The sequence below is a fragment of the Spermophilus citellus genome (assembly GCF_964194105.1).
Source record: "Spermophilus citellus genome assembly, chromosome: 5".
Classification (NCBI taxonomy): Eukaryota; Metazoa; Chordata; class Mammalia; order Rodentia; family Sciuridae; genus Spermophilus; species Spermophilus citellus.
Genome location: NC_138186.1, coordinates 125816800 through 125840775, shown reverse-complemented (window position 1 = coordinate 125840775; position 23976 = coordinate 125816800). Strand labels below are relative to the sequence as shown.

Below are 23976 nucleotides of genomic sequence, written 5' to 3'. Positions count from 1 at the left end.
CAATTTGTGCGTATATGCCAGGATCGTATGCAATTTGTTGCTGCTGATCCTCATAAGGTCCCTTTCCTAACAGCATATCTAGATTTCTCTGAGGATAACCAGCTGCTGCATTTCGCCTAGCCATCTCCTTGCATAATTCCTCATTGGCAACCTTCCATAACAGGTATTGACCTCCATTTAGCACAGCTTTACACATATTAGCCCAATCTGCTGGCGTCATGTTCAAGTTGTTAATGGATTCGACCAAGCTTACAGTGAGGGGTGCTTGAGGACCATAGGTTGTTACAGCCACTTTTACCTGCTTCACTATTTTGAAATTTAAAGCATGGTGAATTCGCTGCCCTCCTACCTCAAATACAGGGCATGTTAATACTTGAGATCCTGTCTCAGGACCCCAACTATCAACTGCGGGGGTTGGGGGCCTCCCAGCCTATGGAGGTGGCCTTGTTAGTTGGACATTTACGTCCTCTGGTGATAGAAAGGTGTTAGTAGCAGTCTCCTGTAGAGGTGGCGCTGTTGGTTGGACACTTACGCCCTCTGGTGATAGAAAGTTGTTAGTAGGAGTCTCCTTTTGTAACTTTCCCCCTGATGGCTTTTTCTGCTCTAAGCTTTCTTCCTCTGTCTTTGTCTGAACTGAAGGCTTTGGACTAAGCAAACCAGATACCAACGCCCACAATGTCAATGTGCCAACTGGCAGAGTTACTGGGCTTTTCTTATGTATTCTTTTTAAATCTTCAATATGATGGTTCCATTGTGATTTATTTAACAACTCCTCCTTAAAAAGCCATGGGGTATATATTTGTATTGTATCAACGTATGCCCTGACTGTTCTTGATTTTACTGAGATGCCTCCTTCCTCTAATAATTTACTTAACACTCTTTCGGTTTGTTTTTTACTAATTTCTGATCCCATATTTCTAGTATAATACAACCCAACAAGATGATGCCAAACAAAACCGAGACAGAATGAAATAAAAATGGAACAACAAAAAATCATTATAGCCTTTCTATCCTCCTGAAATGTCCCTAAGCCACATGCTTGTTGTTTAAACAGAGAGGGGGAGATGTTGAGAGCCACAGCCAAAGGGGCCCCAGCAAATTTTCAGACTGTCAGCTGATGATTGGCTCACAGCGGCCCCAGCAACTTCTAGCTGATTGGCTCCTCTGTGGTGATGCTCATTGAGCTGTTTCCCTGCCCTTTCAGACTGCCAGCTGATGCATAGGAAAGTTATGTCCGATTCATTCTGTTATCTTTCCTGTCCCTGTTCCCCCTCCCTTCCTTCATCCCCCTTTGTCTAATTCAATGAACTTCTGTTCTCCTCTCTGCCCCTCTGACCCGCCCCAACCTGCTTTTTATGTGTTAGCATCTGCATATCAGAGGGAACATTCAGCCTTTGGTTTTTGGCTTATATCAGTTAGCATGATAAACTCCAGTTCCATCCATTGACTGGCAAATGCCATAATTGCCTTCTTCTTTATGTGTGAGTAATATTCCATAGTGTACATGTATCATACCACATTTTCTTTCTTTTTTTTAAGAAAATTAATTTATTTTACAGTAGAATGCATTTTGACATATAGTACGCAAATGGAGCACAACTTCTCATTTCTCTGGCTGTGCATGATTCAGAGTCACTCTACTAGTGTAATCATACATGCGTATAAGGTAATAATGTGTATCTCTTTCTACTGTCCTTCCCATCCCCACTACTGCACACCTTCTCTGACTCCCCTCTGCACAAACCAAAGTTTCTTCATTCTTCCCTATCTCCCCACCCCACTATGGATCAGCATCTTATCGGAGAAAACATTCCACTTTCGATTTTTTGGGATTGGCTTATTTCACTTGGCATGATATTTTCTAGTTACATCTATTTACCTATATATGCCATAATTTTATTTTTTCTTTAAGGCTGAGTAATATTCCATTGTGTTTATGTACCACATTTTATTTATCCATTCATCTGTTGAAGGGCACCTAGATTGGTTTCATAGTTTAGCTATTGTGAATTGAGCTGCTATGAATGTTGATGTGGCTGAATCACTGTAGTATGTGATGTTAAGTCCTTTGGATATATACTTAGGAGTGGAATAACTGGGTCAAGTGAGATAACTGGGTCCAAGTTTTCTAAGGAATCTTCATACTGCTTTTTAGAGATGCTGCTCCAATTTGCAGTCCATGTGAGTATATCTTTTCCCCCACATCCTCGCCAATATTTATTGTTACTTGTATTCTTGATAATTGCCATTATAACTAGAGTGAGGTGAAATCTTAGTGTTATTTTAATTTGCATTTTTTAGCTGCCAGAGACATTGAATATTTTTTCATATAGTTGTTGACCATTCGTGTTTTTTCTTCTGTGAACTGCCTGTTCAGTTTCTTTGCCCATGTATCGATTGTGTGTTATTTTGGTGTTAAGTTTTTTGAGTTCTTCTATCTAAGGTGTACATGTGGCAAAGATTTTCTCCCATTCAGTAGGCTCTTTGTTCACATTGTTAATTTTTTTTCCTTGACTGTGAAGAAGCTTTTTAGTTTAATTCTTGATTTAACTTCTTGCACTTTTGCAGTCTTGTTGATGAAGTCAATTCCTAAACTGACATGATGGAGAGTTGCTATTTTTATTTGCTGATTACATGATTCTATATTCAGAAGACCCCCCCCCAAAAAAAAAACAAAAAAAACAAAAAAATCTCCACTAGGAAACTTCTGGAACTAATAAACAAATTCAGCAAAGTAGTAGGATATTAAAATAAACTTTGGGCTCCCATACACCACTGATGAATCGACTAAAAGAGAAATGATGAAAACTATCCCATTATAGTATCCTCAAAAAAGCACAAAAAACATGGCAATTAATCTAAAAAAAGAGGTGAAAGACCTCTATAATGAAAACTACAGAACACTAAAGAAAGAAACTGCAGAAGACCTTGGGAGATGGAAAGATCACCAATGTGCTTGGATAGGCAGAATTAATATTGTCAAAATGGCCATATTACCAAAAGTGCTGTACAAATTTTAATGTAATTCCTATTATGGTTCCCATGGCATTCTTCAGAGAAACAGAAAAACTGTCATGGAATTCATTTAGACGAACAAGAGGCCCAGAATAGCCAAAGTGATCCTTAGTGAGAAAAGTGAAGCAGGAGACATCACAATACGAGACCTTAAATTATACTACAGAGCTAGAGTCATAAAACCCCATAAAGACCAGTGGAATAGGATAAAAGACCCAGAGACAAACCCATATAAATAAATACAGTTATCTCATACTACATAAAGGTGTCATGAACATACATTGGAGAAAAGATAGCCTCTTCAACAAGTGGTACTGGGAAAACTGGAAATCCTTATGTAGCAGAATGAAACTGAATTCCTCTGTCTCTCACTCTGCACAAAACTCAAAGTGGATCAAGGAAGGACCTACGTATTAATCTAGACTCTGTACCTACTAGAAGAAAATGTAAAAAATTGTTTTTAAGGGCATTACTTTTAGTGAATGACTGGTAATATTCCTGAAATATCTAGTAAAATGTCCCTTTAATAGGTTATTTTTTTCAAGCTTTCAAGTATTTTAAGTAGATTTTTTTAAAGTTATAAATGACAAGATTATGTTCAGTTGGTAATAAGCAGAGTGTTAGAATTGGAATGGACTTTAGAAGCAATATAATAATTCAGGCTTTTATGCAAATAATCAAACTAGTTCCCAAAAGACGAAAATACTATTTTTAATGTGGTAAAGTGAGTGAGCTGTGTTTTTTCACAAGTCTTTCCACTCAACATTTTCCTTCTGAGGATCACCTCAGATAAATAAATAGGGATACTTAAACTGTCACCATCAACAATTTTGTAACTTCTGCTTTATTTTGAATTTATTATTTATTTTTTTGGACAGGGCTGATGTGTACTGAAGTGGTACTGAATGAAACAGTGTATACACACACATACATAAATATACATACATACATACATACCCCACTGTTGTGTGTGTGCATATACATTTTTATACACTGTATATATTATATATATGTGTGTGTGTATATATCTGTATCTATATATAGATTTGTAGAAATCTCCATTGTTTCACTCAACAAAATTGAATGTGTGTGTTTATATTTATAACTCTAATCAGTTTACTGTTCCTCTTTTCAGTAACTGTTTTTTTTTTTTTTTACCTGATATTTCGAAGGTTTAAATCTTTTTTGATGTTTCTTTAGAGAGAGAACTCTGTCTTTGCTATATTCCCAACTCTGGTATTTATACTGTATGTACTATTCTGCTTTAAAATTTAAAACTCTTCACTTTGTTTTTATTGGAACCAGGAATTGAAACCCTGGGATGCTTAACCACTGAGCCACATCTCCAGCCCTTTATTTTGAGACATGGTCTCACTGAGTTGCTTAGGGCTTTTCTATGTTGCTGAGGCTGGGTTTCAGTTCACAATCCTTCTGCCTCATCTTCCCCAGCCACTGGGATTACAGGTATGCGCCATTATGCTAGACTCTCTCTTCATTTTTTACTTGAGATTTTTGTTGTAATCTCATCCTGATAGTCCTGAGTTCTCTCTTGCGGTGGGTTTCTGTTTTTACTTTTCTGTCATTTCACTAGATTTTGGAAGGGAGAGAATATACTTCTTTGCACTTAGCATTGATATTGAAGCCGATATTCTGTCATGTTGGTGTAAATGGAAAAAATAGAAAATGAGGAGGAAAAGAATTTGAAAAGCGATTGTAAAACTTTTCTTTAATGCTTGCTGCTACTATTATGTATTCCTTCTACTCCTTTATCCTGATTTATACAAGTAATACATGCAAATTTAGAAGCATATAAAAATTAACATAATTTTAAAAGCATATTTGTATTTGAAATGTTGCATTAATGATTTTAAAAATCTGAATCTATTTAGAATTATATAATTATTGCTTTGTTTTCTGAAGTCTTCAGTGTTAGTAATTTGGCACATTCTTCCAGATCTTTTGTCATACATTTATTCACATATAGTATTTTAAATAAAACTGATCATCTCATATATTTTTTATATATTTTTTCTTTTTTGCCTCTATATTGGATTATTCTTTCTTTTTTAAAATTTATTTCTTACATACATGACAGTAGTGGAGTGCATTACATTCATAATTATCCATTCACAGCACAAATTTTTGCAACTCTGTCTATAGAGTATGTTCACACCAAATTGTGCCGTTATACATGAGCTCTCTTATTTTTTTTTTGCATACAATTCTTAATACACCTTTATACCACCATTTATCATATCTCTGTTTGTATATAAGGTATGTTGACACCAAATTCACATCTTCAAACATGTATTTTGTATAATGATGACCCTCTCCTTCCACCATCCTAGCTATTACCCTTCTCTCTCCCTTTTTCTCCCAGCCCTATTCCCTATCTAGAGGTAATTTTCCTCCCATGTTCTCCCTCCCCTACCCCACTTTGAGTCACCCCACTTATATCAGAGAAAACTTCCCACATTTGTCTTTTTGTGATTGGCTAACTTCACTTAGCATAATCTTCTCTAATACCATCCATTTCCCTGCAAATGCTATGATCTTATTCTTTTTTAATGCTGAGTAATATTCCATTGTGTATAAATGCCACATTTTAAAAAATCCATTCATCCACTGAAGGACATCTAAGTTGGCTCCACGGTTTAGCTATTGTGAATTGTGCTGCTGTAAACATTGATGTGGCTGTGTCCCTGTAGTATGCTGTTTTTACATCCTTTGGGTATAATCCCAGAAGAGGAATAGCTGGGTCAAATGGTGGTTCCATTCCCAGCTTTCCAAGGAATCTTTCCAAATTGGCTGCATTAATTTGCAGTCCCACCAGCAGTGTATGAGTTTACCTTTTTCCCCGCATCCACACCAACACTTTTGTTTGTCTTCATAATAGCTGCCATTTTTACTGAGGTGAGATGATATCTTAGAGTGGTTTTGATTTGCATTTCTCTGATTGCTAGAGATGATGAACTTTTTTTTGTATATTTGTTGATTGATTGTATATACCCTCTTCTGAGCAGTGTCTGTTCAGGTTCTTGGCCCATTTATTGATTGGATTATTTGGGTTTTTTTTGGGTGCTTATCTTGTTGAGCTCTTTATATACCCTAGAGATTAGAGCTCTATCTGATGTGTGAGGGGTAAAAATTTGTTCCCAGGATGTAGGCTCCCTGTTCACCTCACAGATTATTTCTTTTGCTGAGAAAAAACTTTTAGTTTGATTCCATCCCACTTGTTGATTCTTGGCTTTAATTCTTGTGCCATAGGCATCTTATTTAGGAAGTTGGTGCCTAGCCCCACATGATGAAGATGAGGGCCTACTTTTTCTTCTATTAGATGCAGAGTCTCTGGTTTAATTCCTAGAATCTTGATCCATTTTGAGTTAACTTTTGTGCATGGTGAGAGGTAGAGATTCAATTTCATTTTGTTGCATATGGATTTCCAATTTTCCCAGCACTATTTGTTAAAGATACTATCCTTTCTCCAGTGTATGCTTTTGGCACCTTTGTCTAATATAAGATAGTTGTATATTTGTGGGTTAGTCTCTGTGTCCTCTATTCTGTACCATTGGTCTACCAGCCTGTTTTGGTGCCAGTACCATGATGTTTTTGTTACTATTGCTCTGTAGTATAATTTAAGGTCTGGTATAGCGATACCACGTATTTCACTCTTCTTGCTTAGAATTGCTTTAGCTATTCCTGGTCTCTTATTTTTGCAGATGAATTTCATGATTGCTTTTTCTATTTCTATGAGAAATGCCATTGGGATTTTGATCAGAATTGCATCGAATCTGTGTAGTGCTTTTGGTAGTATGGTCATTTTAATAATATTAATTCTGCCTATCCATAAGCAAGGTAGATCTTCCCATCTTCTAAAGTCTTCTTCTATTTCTCTCTTTAGTGTTCTGTAGTTTTCATTGTATAGATCTTTCACCTCTTTTTGTTAAGTTGATTTCCAAGTATTGTATTTTTTTTTTTTTTGAGGATATTGTGAATTGGGGTAGTTTTCCTCAATTCCTTTTCAGACGATTTGTCACTGATATACAGAAATGCCTTTGACTTATGGGTGTTGATTTTATATCCTGCCACTTTGCTGAATTCACTTACTAGTTCTAGAAGTTTCCTGGTGGAGTTTTTTGGGTCTTTTAGGTATAGAATCATATCATCAGCAAATAGTGTTAATATAAGTTCTTTCCTATAGTTACTCCTTTAATCTATTTCATCTGTCTAATTGCCTTGGTCAATGTTTCAAGAACTATGTTAAATAGAAGTGGTGAGAGGGCATCCATGTCTTGTTCCAGATTTTAGAGGGAATGCCTTCAGTTTTTCTCAATTTAGAATGATGCTGGCCTGAGGCTTAGCATAGATAGCCTTTACAATGTTGAGGTAAGTTCCTGTTATCCCTAGTTTCTCTAGTGTTTTGAACATAAAGCGATGCTGTATTTTGTCAGATGCTTTCTCTGCATCTATCGAGATGATCATCTGGTTCTTATCTTTAAGTCTATTGATGTCATGAATTACATATAGTGGTTTCCATATGTTAAACTAACCTTGCATCCCTGGGTTGAAGGATGCATCCCACTTATCATGGTGCATGATCTTTTTGATATGTTTTTGTAGTTGATTTGCCAGAATTTTATTGAGGATTTTTGCATCTATGTTCATTAGAGATATTGGTCTGAAGTTTTCTTTCTTTGAGGTGTCTTTGTCTGGTTTTGGAATCAGGGTGATATTGGCCTCGTAGAATGAATTTAGAAGTACTCCCTCTTTTTCTGTTTCCTAAAATAGATTGAAGAGTATTGGTATTAGTTATTCTTTAAAGGTCTTGTAAAACTCAGCTGTATATCCGTCCGGCCCTAGACTTTTCTTGGTTGGTAATCTTTTGATGGCTTCTTCTATTTCCTCAATTGATTGTTTAAGTTGTGTATATCTTCCTGGCTCAATCTGGGCAGGTCATATGACTGTAGGAATTTATTGATGCCTTCACTATCTTCTATTTTATTAGAGTATAAGGTTTTATTAGAGTATAAGGTTTCAAAATAATTTCCAATTATCGTCTGTATTTCTGTAGTGTCTGTTGTGATATTGCCTTTTTCATCCCGTATGCTAGTAATTTGGGTTCTCTCTCTTCTTCTCTTCTCTCTTCTTCACATTCTTCCAGATCTTTTGTCATACATTTATTCACATATAGTATTTTAAATAAAACTGATCATCCTATTTATGTTTTATATATTTTTTTCTTTTTTGGCCTCTATATTGGATTTTTAAAAAATTAGCTGTTACTATAAAATTATTCACATGATCTAATCCAAATCACTCAGGGCTCCTAGAATTGGTTTGTTTTCCAAGGAGACTGAACTACTGAGGTAAGTATAGGACTGACTACTTTTGGCAGGTTTCCATGAAAGTCTGTCTTCCTTCCTTCCTTCCTTCCTTCCTTCCTTCCTTCCTTCCTTCCTTCCTTCCTTTCTTTCTTTCTTTCTTTCTTTCTTTCTTTCTTTCTTTCTTTCTTTCTGTTGGAGGGAACACAGAGAATGAATAAAAGTCTTCAGTCTTCCTGCTAGTTTATAATATATGACTAAACAACAACTCAAGAGAATAAAACAAAGCCTAGTGCTCCTTATCTATTTTCAATTTTATAAATTATGACACTGATTTATTCATATAAAATAGCATCTGTGTTCATTTCTTAAACTCCATAAATTCTTTATCCTTTAGAATTTTCTTTATAGTATTGTATAACATACCAGCAAACTCACTTATTGTTTCATGTATTAACAAAGAACTAGGTGGGGTTGTAGCTCAGTGGTAGAGTGCTTGCCTAGCATGCGTGAAGCACAGGGTTCAATTCTCAGCACTACATATAAATAAAGATCTATTGAAAACTAATAAAAATATTAAAAAAAGGACTAGGTGAAGTTCAAATTTGAGGGTAACAGTCATAACTAATGGAAGTTAACAAAAATTTAATACCTTCACATTGACCCATTAAAGGAAAATGTAAAACCATGCTCTTTATCCCGATAAAATTACTTGGTAAATTATTCATTGAAAAAAGCAGTGGTGTTTGCTACCAATAGCATTAGGTTTGGGGCTGGGGTTGTAGCTCAGTGGTAGAGCGCTTGCCTCGCATGTGTGAGGCACTGGGTTTGATTCTCAGCACCACATATAAACAAATAAATAAAGGTACATTAATAACTAATAAAAATATTTTAAAAACATATTAGGTTTGAAGTGCGGGCTCTCCACCTCTCAGGAGGGTATAATAGACAGTATTCTGTAAGGTGATTCTAGATGGAATCTCAGAAAATAGTTTGTTGCTGGAGTAGTACATACCCACATGAAAGTGAGTGATTTATTGCAGGTAGGAGAATATGAGTGTACCAGTCTTTCATGTACAAAGTTTAGTTGGAAATAGAGTATTCAGGAGGAAAGAACCCTTTTTGCCACAAGTTTCTTAAGTTTGACTGATCTTTCCAAATAATGTTATTATGTTTATATTATATAATTCAGATATTTAACGTATAATAGTAAATTTGGGGTTCTAAATCATTCCAGTTATTTCTCTTTGTCTGCAAAAAATGTAAATTTAATTTTTTGAGTGTACATCAAAGTACATGGAATAGTGTTTATTTAGATTTCATGGTACATTACTTTAAAAGTGCATCTGGAAGTTAGTCATCCATGAGTAAACAAACTGGTGGCACTGTCTAGTTAGATTTTCACCATCCTGTCGTTTGATTATAACTTATGTTCCAAGCGGTATTCTTTGGCCACTGCAAAATCTTTTAGTATCCTATGAATCTGAAAAACAATAGCTTTTTTTTTACTTAAAAAAATTACAATCCGTAGATTATTATTGAATAAACTAATAGCAAAAATAAATGTTCTATGAGTTATAATTATCCTAGTTTTCCAATAAACATAAATAGTGCTGCTTCTCTCCTTTACAAATCTGGAACTTTTTCCTTTTGTTTTGGTATCAGGGATTGAACCCAAGGCATTTAACCACTGAGCCATCTCCCTAACCCTTTTTATTTATTTTTTAACTTTTGAAACAAGGTATTGCTAATATGTTTGGGGCTTGCTAAGTTGCTGAGGATGGCTTTGGACTTGTGATCCTCCGAACTCAGTCTTCTGTGCTGCTGGGATGTGCTGGCATGCCTGGCTTTGATCTGGAACTTTCAGTGATTCATTCATGTATTAACTTACTAAATATTTATTGAATACTTACTGTGTTCTAAGAACTGCAGAATTGCAAATAAGATCAATGTAGAAGAGAGGATTATTTAAATCTCAGGAGGGAAGGTGTTCCAGTACCAGAAAATATTCTAAAATTGCTAATGAGCGATTTGTTTTTGGCCATCATATTTTGAAATTTCAAGTGAAGGTGTGAGATTTTTGTATTTATGAAGATGTTGAGACAGTAATTTAATATTAATAGTGATACTTTTTGGCTGTGTTTAAATTTGTTCATGGGGTTCCAATGCCAGGTTGGTAGAGAGTTCGTATGTGCTACAAAGATAGATTTGTCCACAAGATCACCAGATTGTAATGTATCTACCCAATCACCAGTTATTTCCTAGTTTTCTTTCTCTGAGTCCTGGAGGCCAAGGGAATAGCTGCCATTGACACAGAAATTAGTTTGAGAGGGAGTTGTTGAAGTATGCAGCACTTGTGTGGTTCTAGAGTTGAGTGGCTAAGGATGTAGCAAGAGGAAACAGGAAATGTAGAACTGTGAGGCAAAAACAAAAAAGAACAAAAAACCATTAACAGAAAACTTTGCTTAGTTGTGTCTATAACCTTCCTCAGGATAGTATCTGGCTCCTGTATCAATAAATAGCCTTATGCTATATTTTTTTCTCACCAGCATTTCAGATGCATTTTACTTTGAATGGTTGAACTTTTCAAGCCATATCTTAGATCTTTCTTTAAGTTACAAATAACCTGGTTGGAGATCAGAAATGCCACCTTATTTGTTTAAGCTTCTCATCTGGCTTTATATAAACATAAAAAGGTTTTTAGGGGCTGGAGTTATAGGTCAGTGGTAGAGTGTAGGCCTAGCATGTGTGAGGCACTGGGTTCTATCCTAGCACCACATAAAAACAGATAAAGGCATTGAGTCTATATACAACTATTTTTTAAAATATTTATTTTTCAGTTGTAGTTGGACACAATACCTTTATTTTGTTTATTTATTTATTTTATGTGGTGCTGAGGATCAAACCCAGGGCCTTGCACGTGCAGGTGAGTGCTCTACCACTGAGCCACAGTCCCAGCCCACAATTAAAAAAAAATATTTAAAAAAGTTTTTTAGTTGTGAGTAGTTATTAAGAGACAGTGTACAAAAATAGCCCCCAAATTATCTAGTTTGTGAAAAGTAGATTTCTATAATTATTTAAAACAAGAATTTTTTCTGTCTTAATAAGATTTGAAATAACATCCTGAGATGCAAATAGGAAAATATAGCCAAGAAAACAAGATGGTTGAGAATTCTGATTAGATAAAATGAGAACTACAATTTGCACAGAATTATATACAATTGTTGTTATGGTTAGTTGCTTAAAGAATGGATAATTTTTGCTGTATGGAAACAGAGATTTCTTACTATCAAAAAAAAATAAACAAGGGAGAGAATTGAACAACAGCTGATGGGGTAGAGAGGGAAGATGGGAGGGAAGGGGAGGGGGGATAGTAGGGGATAGGAAAGGTAGCAGAATACAACAGTCACTAATATGGCATTATGGAAAAATGTGGATGTGTAACCGATGTGATTTTGCAACTTGTATTTGGGGTAAAAATGGGAGTTCATAACCCACTTGAATCAAATGTATGAAAGATGATATGTCATGAGTTATGTAATGTTTTGAACAACCAATAAAAAAAGATATAAAGAATAAAAATAAGCAGTCAGGATAGTACACTTTTCATGATATTGATACTTGAGGAAATTGTCTTAATGCTCTTGACCATTATTTTTGTATTAATCTTCATTGTAGTCATCTTCAGACTGTGCAGCTACCATAATTCCAAAATAGGAGTTAAAATTTAGTTGTGTCCTTATAAACATTTAACTAATTTTTAAAAAAATTCCAATAATGTTTGTTTTTTGAGTGGATTGCACATACTGTGACTGCTATATATTGGTGTATTTTTTTAAAATCACATTGTACACTTTCTTTTTTTCTTCTTTAAATTTTTTATTTGTTGCTTTTATTTTCACATGAGGTAAAATGTATTTTCACATATAATACATTCATGGAGTATAACTTCCCATATTTTGGTTGTACATGATATACATGATGTTGCACTGGTCTTGTATTCATATATGACATAGGGAAATTATATTTGATTCATTCTACTGTCTTTCCTATTCTCATCTGCCCCATTTCCCTCCACTCTGCCCTGTACAATCTGGTGAATCTCCACTGTCTCCCTTGGACTTGTGAATCAGCATCTGCCTATCAGAAAGAATATTTGGCCTTTGGATTTTTGAAATTGGCTTATATCACTTAGCAGGATAGTTTGCAGTTCCATCCATTTACCAGCAAATGCCATAATTTTGTTCTTTATGGTTGAGTAATATATCATTACATATACATTTTGTACATGTATCATACCACATTTTCTTTATCCTTTCCTCTGTTGAAGGGCACCTAGGTTGGTTCCATAGTTTATTGTGAATATTGTGAATTGAGCTACTATAAACATTGATGTGTCACTGTAGTATGCTGATGTTAAGTCCTTTGGGTATATACTGAGGAGTGGGATAACTGGGTCAAATGGTGGTTCTATTGCAGGTTTTCTGAGGAATCTCCATACTGCTTTCCAGAGTGGATGTGCCAATTTGCTGTACCACCAACAATGTATGAGTGTACCTTTTTCCCCACATCTTCACCAACATTTATGGTTACTTGTATTTTTGATAATTGCCATTCTGACTAGAATGAGATGAAATCTCAGTATAGTTTAATTTGCATTTCTCTAATTGCTAGTGATGTTGAACATTTTTTTCATATATTTGTTGACTATTTGTATTTTGTGTGTGTGTGTGTGTGTGTGTGTGTGTGTGTGTGAAGAGTCTATTCAGTGCCCATTTGTTGATTGGGTTATTTTTTTTTTTTTAGTGTTAAGGTTTTTGAGTTCTTTATATATCCTGGAGATTAATGCTGTATCTGAGGTACAGGTGGCAAAGATTTTCTCCCATTTGGTAGGCTCTTTGTTCATATTCTTGAATGTTTCCTTTGCTTTGAAGAAGCTTTTTAGTTTGATATCCTCTCATTTATTGATTCTTGATTTTACTACTTGTGCTTTAGGAGTCTTGTTGAGGAATTCATTTCCTAAACTGACATGATGGAGATTTTGGCCTGTTTTTCTTCTAGTAGACACAGAGTATCTGGTTTAATGCATAAGTCCTTGATCCACTTTGAGTTGAGTTTTGTGCAGGGTGAGAGATAGGAGTTCAGTTTCATTCTGCTACATAAGGATTTCCAGTTTTCCCAGTACCACTTGTTGAAGAGGCTATCTTTTCTCCAATGTATGTTCATGACACCTTTATGTAGTATGAGATAACTGTATTTATGTGGGTTTGTCTCTGTCTTCTGTCCTACACCATTGGTCTTCAGGTCTGTTTTGGTGCCAATACCATGCTGGTTTTGTCAATCTAGCTCTGTAAGTATAATTTAAAGTTTGGTGTTGTGCCGCAGTCTGGCTGGGCACAATTCAGGAGCCACTTGTCAAAAGAAACGAACTTTATTTTTAGAACTACAAACACCAAACAAAACAGCTCCTCAGGAAAAAACCCTCAGAGCCCAACTGCCACCACCGGCTTCCCACAAGCCTCTCACCCACACAAGCCTCACCACCTCCCACAATCCTCCTGTTCTTGAGGCCGATTGGCTTGGTCGCGTGGGTGGAGACAAAGAAGTCCCCCAATGAGCAGCTCCGTGGTCTGAAAGGGCAGGGAAACAGCCCAGTGAACATCACCGCAGAGGAGCCAATCAGCTAGATGTTGCTGGGGCCGCTGTGAGCCAATCATCAGCTTTGCAGACTGAAGGGCGGGGAAACAGCCCAATGAACATCACCGCAGAGGAGCCAATCAGCTAGATGTTGCTGGGGCCGCTGTGAGCCAATCATCAGCCGGCAGTCTTAAGGGCAGGGAAACAGCCCAATGAACATCACCGCAGAGGAGCCAATCAGCTAGATGTTGCTGGGGCCGCTGTGAACCAATCATCAGCCGGCAGCTGGAAGTTTGCTGGCAGCTGGAAGTTTGCTGGGGCCCTTTTGGCTGTGGCTCTCAACAGTGTTGTGATGCCTCTTACTTCACTTTTCTCAATAAGGATCACTTTGGCTATTCTGGGTCTCTTGTTTGTCCAAATTAATTTTCATGACAGTTTTTCTGTTTCTCTGAAGAAGGCCATGGGAACCATAATAGGAATTACATTAAATTTATACAGCATTTTTTGTAATATGGCCATTTTGACAATATTAATTCTGCCTATCCAAGAACATTGGCGATCTTTCCATTTTCCAAGGTCTTCTGCAGTTTCTTTCTTTAGTGTTCTGTATTTTTCATTGTAGAAGTCACCTCTTTTTTTAGATTGATTGCCATGGTTTGTGTTGTGTATCCATTGTGAATGGGATAGTTTTCATCATTTGTTTTTCAGTTGATTCATCAGTTGTGTATAGGAGTGCAATTGATTTATGGGTGTTAATTTTATATCCTGTAACTTTGCTGAATTCATTTATTCTATAAGTTTCCTAGTGGATTTTTTTTTGTTTTGTTTTGGTATTCTAAATATTGAATCATATCATATTGAGTTTTTCTTTTCCTATTTTGTATCCTTTTGATTTCATTTTTCTAATTGTTCTGGCTAGAGTTTCCAGGACTATGTTGAATAGAACCAGTAAAAGAGGGCATCCCTGTCTTGTTCCAGTTTTTAGAATTCTTTCAATTTTTCTTAATTTAGAATTGTGATGGCCTTTGCATATATAGTTTTACAGTGGTGAGGTATGTTCCTACTATTCCTAGTTTTTAAGTGTTTTGAACATGAATGGATGCTGAATTTTGTCATATGCTTTTTTTTTTGTGATTCTTTTTTTTTTTTTGTGATTCTTGTCTTTAAGTCAATTGATGTGATTAATTTTGTTTATTGGTTTCCATATGTTGAACCTTCCTTGTATACCTGGAATGAGCGTACTTGATCGTGGTTCACTATCTTTTTAATATGTTTTTATATGTGATTTGCCGGTATTTCATGAAGATTTTTTGCAGCTATATTCATCAGGGATATTAGTGTGAAATTTTCTTTTCTTGATGTGTCTTTGTCTGATTTTCGTATCAGGGTATACTAGCTTCACAGAATGAGTTTGGAAGTTGTTCCCTCCTTTTGATTTTTTGAAATTATTTGAGGAGTGTAGGTGTTAGTTCTTTGTAGGTCTGGTAGAACTCAGCTAAGAATCCATCCGGTCCTGGGCTTTTCTTTCTTGGTATGTTTTTGATGGTGTCTTTAATTTTAGTACTTGAAATTGATCTGTTTAGATTTTCAGTGTCCTTCTGATTTAATTTGGGTAGGTCATATATCTTTAGAAATTTGTTGATGTCTTCAAGGTTTTCTATTTTATTAGAACATAAATTTTCAAAATATTTTCTGATTGTCCTCTCTATTTCAGTAGTAACCTTTTTGATATTTCCTTTTTCATTGCGAATTTTAGTAATTTATGTTTTCTCTTTTCATTATCTTGGCTAAGGGCTTAACTATTTTTTTTTCAAAGAACCACCTTCTTGTTTTGTTGATTTTTTGGGGGGGTGGGGTGGGGTTGTTTGTTTTTTCCAGCTCTCATTTTAATCATTTTCTATCTTCTGCTTATGGTACAGATTTGTTCTTGTTTTCCTATGGCTTTGAGATGTAATGTTAGGTTATTTACTTTTTGACATCCTATTCTTTTAATGAATGAGCTCAATGCAGTGAACTTTCCTCTTAGCACTACCTTTATGGTGTCTTTTGATATGTTGTGTTGCTATTCTCATTTACCTCTAAATTTTTTTTTATTTCATCCTTGATTTCTTCTGCTCTCCATTGGTCTTTCAAAGGCATATTATTTAGTCTGCAGGTGTTAGAGTAGCTTCTATTTTTTATTTTATTGTTGATTTCTAATTTCATCCCATTATGATCTGATAGGATGAAGGGTATTATCTCTGTCTGTTTTTTTGTATTTGCTAAGAATTGCTTTGTGGCATAAGATATTGTCTCTTCTAGAGATGGATCCATGTGCTGCTGAGAAGAATGTGTATTGAGTCCTTGATGAATAAAATATATTCTATATGTCTGTTATGTCTAAATCTAAATTATTAATTGTATTTTTCAGTTCTATAGCTTCTTTTGTTTACAGATCTGTCCTATCCAGTGGTGAGAGAGGTGTGTTAAAAGTCACCCAATATTGTTGTTTGATTCTTGAAATTGAGAAGGGTTTGTTTGATATATGTAGATGCTCTATTGTTTGGAGCATAAATGTTTACATTTGTTATATCTTGTTAATATGTAATTCTCTTAAGCAGTATGAAATGTCCTTCCTTGTCCCTTCTGATTAACTTTGCGTTGAACTTCACTTTATCTAATATGAGGATAAAATCCCTGCTTGTTTACGCAATCCATGTGTATGATATGTGTTTTCTCATCCTTTTACATTCAGTCTGTGGATTTCTTTGCCTAGGAGACAGCATATTGTCAGGTCATGTTAATTTAATTTGCCAGTCATGTCTTTTCATTGATGAGTTTAGACCGTTTACATTCAGTGTTATTATTGATATGATTTTTATTCCTTGTCATTTTTATTTATTTCTGGCTTTTAATTTGAATTAATTTCTCCTTTGATTGACTATTCTTCTAGTGTAGTTTCTCCCCTTGCTGGTTTTTCACTTTTATTTTTCATTTCTTCTTCATGAAGTAGAGGATGTTTTGTATAGCAGATTTTCTAGTTGTGAATTCTTTTCACTTTTGTTCATCATTGAAGGTTTTTATTTCATTGTCAATTCTGAAGCTTAATTTTGCTGGGTATAGTATTCTTGGATGGAGTCCATTTTTTTTTTTCCCCAGAGACTAGTACATATTGTTCCAGGACCTCCTACCTTTGAGTGTCTGGGTTGAGAAGTCAGCTGAGATCCAGATTGGTTTTCTTCTAAATGTGACTTGTCACTTTTCTCTTGTAGTCTTTAAAATTCTATCCTTACTTTGTGTGTTAGGCATTTTCATAATAATGTACCTTGGTGTGGGGTCTCCTGTATCTGATTTTCCATTTCATTCTGTAGGTTTGGGAAGTTTTCTGATTTAATTTCATTGAAAAGATTGTGCATTCCTTTGGTTTGTATCTCTCAGCCTTCATTTATCTCAATAAATCTTAATTTTTTTTTCTTGTCAGTTTATCCCATATTTTTGGCAGTTCTGTTCATGTTGTCTTAACATCTTTTCTCCATGGTCACTTTATTTTCAAAATGATATATTTTTGTCTTCATTGGTTGAAACATTGTTTTTCAAGTTTTCTAGTCTGTTGGTGATGTCTTCCATTGAACTTTTAATTTGGTTTATTGATTCCTTCATTTGGAGGATTTCTGCCTGATGATTTTTCAGAATCTCTGTCTCTTTGTTGATCTTTCATTTCCCATATTTTTCTCTGTGATATCACTCCTTACCTCATCCTTTACCTTGCAGATTAGTTTAACTACATACATCCTAAACTCCTCCTCTGACACTTCTTTCACTGTGGTGGTGATGAATTATCTTATTAAAGTACCTTGGTTTGTTTGGGATGATTTGTTTCGTGTGTGTGTGTGTGTGTGTGTGTTTACCCATCTAACAGTATAGATCTGTGGCAGTAGATCTTCTGCCCTGTAGACTTATAGTTTCCCTGAAGGTTTCCAGTACCTCACCTTTTAGGAGACAAATAATAACAACCACCAATGCAAATAATGTACAGTGTTAAACCAAATAGTTCCTGCTATGATGTCTACAGTGTTGTCACAATAAACAGAAATGATATCATCAATTATTGCTTACAATAAAAACAGTAAGTTTGTAAAATGGTTTACAGTTTCAAATAGTGGACATAGAGAGAACAGAAGTGATATAGTATGTGATAATTGTGAGGAGGAGGAGAGAGGATAGAAGTAAAAAAGGAATAGTGAAAGAGCAATAGAGATTGGCTGTTAGAAGAAAAGAGAGATTCAAGGGAAACAGATGAGAGAAAAAAATACATAAAGTAAAAATTTCAAAAATTAAAAAATAAAAGCATGCCAAACAAAACTGAAATACACTAATCAAACTTACTTGTTCTCAAAAAAACTGATCCATAAGTGGTTTAAAAAATGCTAGAAATGAGAAAATAAAAAAAGCAAATATGAATATATATATATATATAAATATTCGTCATTATGTATAAATATGTCCATGAACCATTAACATCATAATTAAGCAGAGAAAATAAAAAAGAAAAAAAGAGAAGCTGGGGATGTGGCTCAAGCGATAACACGCTCGCCTGGCATGTGTGGGGCGCTGGGTTCAATCCTCAGCACCACATAAAAATAAAATAAAGATGTTGTGTCTGCCGAGAACTAAAAAATAAATATTGAAAAATTCTCTCTCTCTCTCTCTCTCTCTCTCTCTCTCTCTCTCTCTGAATAAAGTCTATCTTTAAAAAAAAAAGATCTGGAGGAAAAGTTAAAAGAATTTTCTGTTGGAGTTCAAAGATTTGCAGCTTCCCTTCTTTGGAGTTGTCTGGATTATAATGCTTGCTCCACTCTCAGGGTGGGGTTGATAGGGTGAGCAAAGTAATCCTGTAGGCGGAAATCCTTGAGTGGGGGTATAGGTTTAGGTAGGCTCCAGGCTCTTTGCTGAATGCCAGTTGGCCTGGAGAATCTCAATCAGTGCACCTCTAGGGCCCGGCAGTTGCCAGTCCACTCTGGAGGACTGCATTCCAGGATCTCCCCTGTGATCCATTCATGTGGTAGAGAAGCAAGTTTTTAGTCTACTAAGTTGTCTGCAGACCCCAAGTTTCTTGGTTTGGGGTTCTGTCTCCAAACTCCGTTTCTCCCGCTCCTGCCCTTTAGAATTCCTAGCCAGGCAAGTCTCTCCCAGCTGGTCCTGCAAGCAGCCAGATTAGCAGGGGAGGTGAAGAGCCAGGTGGGTTACTGTGGCCAGTAGTCTCCTGGGTAAACTGTTCTTCATGTTTGGTTTTCTCCTGGGCACTTGGCACACTCTGTCATGCAGTGTGGGTTTGCCAGACCTGTATTGCAGGCCATAACTCAGGTATGCCTTGACTCTGCTTCCTCAGCTGTACCCCCTCCCTGCAGCTGCACAGCTGCCGAATGGTTCCTTTTTCTGTCCTCTGCACACGGTAGGATGAGATGTGGTTTCTTTTCCATACAAGGCTGTTGTGCTGCGCACCTTTCAGTTTAGTCTGGCAGTATTTTTGATCTTTTCACTCTCTGTAACCAAACACCTTTTAGTCCTCAACAAATGCAGGTTCCTTTAATTCCCTTATTCCTCCACTGTGCTCTGAGATTACTGCTCTGGGTGGCCTCCAGCCATGGCAGCACTGGAGGTGCTGGTAATTTCTTCTTTATTTTATTATATCGAACCTCCTGAGTCCCCTATCAGCTTTGAGTGTCCAGTATTAAATGACAGTAAATTCCTCCCACTTTTGTTTTCATTCCCCCACCTTGCTGAGAAAAGTTGCCTGCCGACTTTCTTGGTTTCATGCAATGGAGCAGCCAGGAAAGCGATGTACATTTTACACTTTCTATTCTGCTTTTTTTAGGTTTTTCTTCTGGTCTTTCTTGCCTTCTTGTTTTTCTTCATGCCGTTTTCATTCTGGTTTGTCAAATGCAACTTACAAACTATTACTATTCCGATTTTAGAGATGACTTTATTAAGACATACTTCACATACCATACAGTACACCTACTTGATATATACGATTTAATATTTTAAATGCACATTCTTGGAAATATGCAATCATCACCACAATCTGATTTTAGAGCATTTCTATCACTTTCATAAGAAACCTATTAACTCATTTCTTATACCCTCCTCCTAGTCCGAAATAATCCCTAATCTTTCTATCTCTAGAGATTTCTTTGTTCTAGGCTTGTCACTATCTGATATGTGGTCCTTTATGACTGATTACTCACTGAACGTAGTGTTTTCTATCTTTATTCATGTTGTACATGTATCAGGACCTCATTTCTTTTTATTGCCAAATTATTCACTGTATGGATAATACATTTATTCATTCATCAGTTGATGGAAATTTGTGTTATTTCTACCTTTTGGTTCTTAAGAATAATGCCTCTGAATATGCTTAACATGTTTTGGTGAGGACATTTTCATATCTCTTGGGTATATTCCTAGGTATGGAGTTGCTAGGGTTATATGATAACACTAACATTTTTGGGAATTGCCTGTTCCCTAAAGGGGGGCAGGCAGCACCATTTACATTCTCACCAGTAGTCTGTGAGGGTCCTGGTTTCTCTATATTCTTGTTATCTGGCATTTTGATTCTGGCCATCCTAGGAGGTGTTAAGTGCTATTTGCATTATGGTTTTGATTTGTATTTCCCTGATAAAAAATGATATTTAACACCTTCTCATGTGCTTTAATAAGCCTTTTGTATGTCTTTTTTGATAATGTCTATTCAAACTATAACCATTTTTAATTGAGTCATTTTAATTTTTTTGAGTTATAGGAATTCTTTAAGTAATCTAGATAAAAGTCTTTATCAGATATATGACTTGCAATAATATTCTCCCATTTTTTTTTACTTTGTGATGTCATTTGGAGCAAAAAAAAATTAAATATTGATGAAGTCCACCTTACCTTTATTTTTGTTACTGTTGCTTGGGCTTTGATATTGTATCTAAGAAACCATTGCCTAACTCAAGGTCCTGAAGATTTATACCCATGGTTTCCTCTAAGAGTTTTATACTTTTAGGTATTATATTTAAGCCTGTGATTCCTTTGCATTCATATTTGTAGAGTATGAGGTAGGGATTCAATTTTATTATTTTGCCTTTGGTTATTCAGTTGTACTATCTGTTTAGTCATTAGTATAGAAATTTGTAGAAATAATATACCCTGACTGTGTAGAATGATAATCATGATCCTTAATGCTAATCACAGCAGGTTTTGAGTTACATGCCATAGTTGCTTAATACTTTGGTTCTCTTTTTTAACCTAAAAATTAGATGTTCTTTTTATTGTTTTATTCAGTCATTGTTATTCTTGTAATTTTAAAAAGAAACTAAAGAAATTTTAGCAGTTCTTTAATAAGTCTGTTGGTTCTGAGTTCTGTTTTTGCTTAGCTGAAAATGTATTTTTACCTCAATCTTTAAATATGGTTTCCCTGAAAAACAATTTGGGAGGTCAGATATTTGCTCTTAGTCCTTTGAAGATATTAGTCTTTTGTGTTCTGGATTCTGTTGTTACTGAGATGTTGGCTATCATTCTGATAGTTTTTTATGAAATAGTCTGCCCTTTCTTTAGACTCACTTCATTATCTGATGTGTTTTAGTTTCTTTATGATTTTTTTTGTTTTGTTTTGATACTTGGGATTTAACCAGAAACATCTTACAACTGAGCCGCATCTCCAGCTCTTTTTATTTATTATTCTGAGAGAGGGTCTCACTAAGTTGCTGAGGCTGGCTTCTCTCAAACTTGTGATCCTCTTTCCTCAGCCTCCCAAGTTGCTGGGGACAAAATGTGTTGCACCACAGTGCCTGGCTTCTTTTTGATAAACTTTAATCCTGCTTTGTTAGGTATATAACAGTGAAAAGTAAGAGTTTTATTGCAAATAATATGTTTGTGTTGCTTTTTAAACCTAGTACAGTGCTTTATATGTAATACATTCTCAGGAGATTCTTTAGTTGAATTATTGTTAAATTATTTTCTATAGCTCTTTTCCTACCAGAGTTTGGTTTGGAATATTTTAAAATATTTACCTAAATGTCATGAGCCATCCATGGGCTGTGTGTGAATTGTGTTGAGCATAGTATCTCCTCAGGGGATAGGTCCCACACTGCAAACTTCTTGTTAGAGAGTGATCAGATGATGCAGATGAGCCTCTCCCTCTGGCTTTGCCTAAGATCCCACACAGCACCTGAGATGGGTGTGACTTGCCAAGTCTGCTGACCACAAGATATCTCAAAGCAAGACTTCACCCTTGAAACCTCATCCTTGCCTCTGAGTCCATGCTATAAAATAAAGAAAACATGGTGTGTGTCTCCCTCCCTCCCTCCTTCTCTCTCTCTCTCTCTCTCTCTCTCTCTCTCTCTCTCTCTCCGAAGTTTGACCCTTAAGGTCAAAGAGCCATCCTGTCCTCAATTCCAAAATTATTTTTGTGTTATGTGATTTTTCACTGCCTTCTTCTTAGTTTAATGTTGCAGCCAGCCGTTTAAATCCAGTTTGTCTCATCTGTGCAAGTCGAGACCTAAAGATATAGGGAATACTTTGAAATATTAATTTATTAAGAAAAATGGGGGAGTTAATGTGGTATGCTTTTTTTCCCCCTGTATGATATGGTATGATCATGACATTAGCAGGAAAGGGAAAAAAGTTTCATGAAATTATAAAACTTAATCATTGTCTTTATGGTTAGAGTTACCATGTTTCTTTAAAAAGCAAAATATTTGTCATAATGTTTTGTATTGTCATAAATATATTAAGCTATTAAATTTTAAATGAGAATGTTTTGATACAGGATTATATAGTTTCCCAATTTTTTTTTTAATGTGGTGCTGGGGATGGAACCCAGTGCCTCACACATGCTAGGCAAGTGCTTTCCCTAGTTTCCTAATTATTTTTTTAACTACTAAGACTTATGATTTATTGTTATCATATAGATCTGTGTAGGCTTTTCACATTTAATTCCTTTTTACAAGAGAAAGTATAAAGCTGAAAAGAGTGTGGAAGGAAGGAAAAAAAGGAAGGATAGAGAGAAAGAAGCTGTATCTCAATATTTAAGAGAAGATAGAATGAATGTATTCACAATTAAGAATTTGTGAACATAACAGTAAAACAGAAGGTTGGAATTTTGTTTGGAGTTTAGAAATATATTACCTTAAATATAGTTCATTTATATTATCAGGTTATTCTGATGTCCTTTTCTTATATTCTTTCCATATTAGCTTAAATTTGTCTGAAACAATTAGCTTTTCTCTACCCTTGGTGAATACTACAGACTCTGTTCTTTGGTTTTTATAAGGACTATTTTCTGCTCCTTTGAGAATTCACTGTTATAACTTAAATGTGGGCTAGATGCTATCCTAATAATTTTTTACTTAAATTAGTTAAACTTAAAGAAACAACAACTAGTTAACTTAAAGCACCTTATGAATTGCATTGCATTTACCTCTAACTGTGGTTTCTTAGGGCAAAGTAATATTTTTGAAGTGTTAAAATTAGTATTTTATGGACTCACCTCTAAGATATAATGGTCTCTTTTTTCCCAGACACTTATGTTGTTACATTCTTGATTCCCTGTTCATTTATTCTTGTGTTATGTGTGCTTTTGTATGTGTGTGTGTATTTGTGAACGGACTAAGCTTTGATCCTTAGTTTTGACAGTCATACTGTAGAACTCAGATACTGATCATGATTGATGGGATATCATATTTAAGTTTGAAGATTTCAAGATGATTGGTATTAATGTGGATGAAATAGCAGAATCACTTTTTTAAAAATGGTATTTCTTGGGTCCTTTTCTATTACACTGAATCTGAATTTCTTCATGTAGGTCACCAGATCCCAGTTAGTTTTTTGTTTTTAAATTTTTTTTCAGTTGTAAATGGACACAATACCTTTATTTATTTTTATGTGGTACTGAGGATCGAACCCAGAGCCCCACACATGTAAAGTAAATGCTCTACCGCTGAGCCACAACTCCAGCTCCCCCTCCCCCAGTTAGTTTTTT

The 23976-nt window shown here is 35.4% G+C and overlaps 1 protein-coding gene across 1 annotated transcript in view; it reads left to right on the top strand.

Moving 5' to 3' along the window:
• The window catches only part of CEP85L (centrosomal protein 85L), a 173552-nt gene that overhangs the window by 30782 nt on the left and 118794 nt on the right, over positions 1-23976 (top strand). The window lies entirely within an intron of this gene.